The sequence below is a fragment of the Acyrthosiphon pisum genome, unplaced genomic scaffold, assembly GCF_005508785.2.
Source record: "Acyrthosiphon pisum isolate AL4f unplaced genomic scaffold, pea_aphid_22Mar2018_4r6ur Scaffold_15401;HRSCAF=16058, whole genome shotgun sequence".
Classification (NCBI taxonomy): Eukaryota; Metazoa; Arthropoda; class Insecta; order Hemiptera; family Aphididae; genus Acyrthosiphon; species Acyrthosiphon pisum.
Window position 1 is genome coordinate 1,470 of NW_021764213.1, and position 3,278 is coordinate 4,747.

General features: G+C 27.2%; 1 long non-coding RNA gene across 5 annotated transcripts; it reads left to right on the top strand.

The window, feature by feature from the left end:
- Nucleotides 1–516: 516 nt before the first annotated feature.
- Nucleotides 517–3,278, top strand: LOC103311709. Of its 5 annotated transcripts, none has more exons than XR_003839939.1 (5): nucleotides 517–716; nucleotides 1,663–1,763; nucleotides 2,852–2,989; nucleotides 3,067–3,169; nucleotides 3,229–3,278. It is a non-coding gene; the product is annotated as an uncharacterized LOC103311709 (long non-coding RNA). The 5 variants fall into 5 exon arrangements; XR_001680524.1 differs by lacking the exon at nucleotides 517–716 and adding an exon at nucleotides 1,249–1,335; XR_001680525.2 differs by lacking the exon at nucleotides 517–716 and adding an exon at nucleotides 1,556–1,593.

Consider the following 3,278-nt stretch of genomic DNA (forward strand, 5'->3'; position numbering starts at 1 on the left):
AACTACAAAATTCTAGATTGCATCTGAGTAACCAATAGCAACAATTAATAAAAAAAATTTAATTTCACCTTGAATCTCAAAATCAATGTTTGAGGACAACCTGTTTAAAAAGTGAATTTTAGAAAATCCTTATGCTAAATAATATTCATATATTCATAAATTGTTGAATACAATATTTGTTCAATAAATGTATAATTGAAAAATGTTAAAGAACAACCACATTGATTTTAACAAATAATTCGTTTGTTATTTAAAATGTTTCAATTATACATTTATTGAACAAATATTGTATTCAACAATTTATGAATTGCAAAATACAATCGTAATTAATTTGTGATGAAAAACAATAACAACGAAAAAAATGTATATTTTATATATTTCAAATAACAAATTTAAATTTTGGTGGGATTTCGGCAAGTAAAGTAAATATAATTTTGACCTATTCAAAATGGCGGACAATAACTCCACATTTATCACTACGAAGATCTAGTATCCAGTGATAAGGTTCATTTTCAAATTATTTCAATCATAGTCCATACATTGTATTTTTATATGACCGTGCATAGACCTGTTAACTATAATATGTTAGTATATTAAGTTAGTTTACTTTAGTTAATAAATAGTAGCAAATTGGTCTATGATCTCAATGTTCTAATGCTCAATCACAACTGACAACTGTGCACAGCGAATACTCTCGGTGACTAACGTCTACCGTAGTAAGTACCTAAATAAGTAGTATGTAATAATTTGAGTCCAATTCTAGTGTCTTTATATTTCTATATTCTATGGATATGGCTCAATTGAAATCATGAACTTAGATCTTAGTTCATGATTCAAATACATAATAGTATTATCTACAATTTTTATCATATTTTAAAATGAGTTTTGTTCATAGACTAGATGAATACCATACACTGTTCATCGTATTGCGAAGGTGATCAAATGTGTATTCCAAAATCTAATGAATGCAAATCTACAAATTATACAAATATCACTCAAACTGTTAAAGCATTTGAACTCATGCAATATTTACGCGAGTACGTTATGAAATATTAAATCCTGGTAGAATAAAATATACCTATTCATAACAAATGTGTGTTATAGATATGAAGTCTTAACGTGATATAAGACTGAAAACTAATGATGATAATCGTATTTCGACACAAAGTTGTATTAATGTCAGCTATTCAATATTTTCGGGCTACGTTTGCTAATTTTAGTGAAAACAAAAAAGATATTGTTGATATACGAAAAATAGATTTCACTGTTTTAAACAATATATTGGTAGATTATAATTACAGTGGGAAGATCATGATCAGGAAAGAAAATGTACAGGTAATAATAAATATTTGATTTGTTCTGGACATTGATCAACATTATTTAAATGCATTATTGTTAGTTTCTCAAGGTTGCAAAATGTAATGTCTTACAGTTAGGCTATGTAAAAGGCGCATGTGCTAAGATTTTACAGAAACAACTAAATCCAACCCATTGTCTTTACACTAGATCATCTGCTGATTTATCTACATAACTGTTCAGAATTGTTATAAAGTTCTGAAGCATACATTGGAAAAAAGTTTCTGTATGATAAATGTATACATTTTCAAATTTTGATGTTAAATTGTATAATGATATGCAATGATTAATCACTATTATTTTCAGATATGTGGTTAAAGAAGATGAATTTCTATCTCTATCTACTGAATAATTGATTATGCTAAACTCTGGTAATGTTCTTAATGCCCCTGTTTCTTGAAGAAAAAGTAAGTAAATTTAGTAAACCTAATAGTTTGTGTATAGTATTTTTTTTACAATTGATGGGAGATCATTTTGCATACATTTATATATTATTATTATTAATAATATTACCTTATTTAGTGGTGGCTTGATAGAAATATATTTTTATCTCATGTTTCACAAAATAATGTTTGAATTGGTGGTTGTACCATTTCAGATAAAGTGATTACCCTAAACTAAAACAGAGAATAGAAATCGCACAGTTTAATAAAAATAAAATAACCTATATTGTTATTTCGGCCTTAAACATTATGTTAATCTTTAAGTATTAAATCTCCATTAAATACAATAACTGAATGACCCACCATAAATTTAGGTCTGTTATTGTGAATAAAAAATGATAAAACTAAATATACTGAAACCACATACTATACCTATAGCAATTATTATTTATCAACAATATTTTAATCAAAAAAAAAAAAAACTACAATAATATGATGTTATGAAAATATTATATCTGAAATTAATTAATTTAACTCTTCAAAATAAAATAATTATTTCTTGGCATAATACACAAAGTGCCAAAGAGCTTTTTAACACACCTAGTGAACAAAAATGATATTCTACTTTGTTCCAAAAGAGAACCCTATTGCTATTTACTATAGGGACAAAGGGTGCTACTTGTGCTATAATTTATAAGTCTATCTTTTCTTTCCCCGCGTAGGTTAGGTGATAGTGTACCAGTTCTGCGCAGGTGGAATGATGTCTGCAAAAGTGCGGACCACTATTTTCCCCATTGAGGTAGTGGAAATGCCAATGGTTATTTCTGAACGATAACAAATATTCCCGACGTGTAACTTGATACTCATCCGATGGGCGGTTGGATACATGTTATTCTTGATATAAAAACTAGTTGCCTGTTGATAATTATTCTCTTTTAGAACAGAGTATAGTTATAACTTCTAAAATCCAACTTTCATCAAATTTTGAACAATGCGATATGGTTTTTTGGGTGAATGGCATAATAAATAAATATGCAATTCTTCATAAAAAAAGGTTGAGCTGCTGATATTGTATAACTACATTTTAATATATTTTAATTTATTTGTTTTAGGTGTATATGACTGTGTTATTAATTGGGTAAAGCATGAATTAAACGTTAGATATGATAGTTTGGCGAAAGAACATGTATCATTAGAGTGCATACGATGAATGTAGTCAAATGAACCTCTTTTTAAAAATTTTCCTAAAAGTATGTTTTTTTTCAAATTATGGTTTTTATTATACATTTAATTGTGTGTAGTTATTGTTATAATTTTATATATTTAGTTAAAGATTATTTAATCAAAGCTTTTCAATTTCGTATACTTAGACTCGACAACTAACTATTCCACAAACTATTCGAAATACACCTAGAATGTCTGGACAAAAGGTATTATTTTATTTTGATTAATTTAACTTAGCAATAAAATTTATTGATTTCATCTTCAGGTTATTCTAGTATTCAGGCGTTCACGTGGAACCTTGTGTATGATCCAACA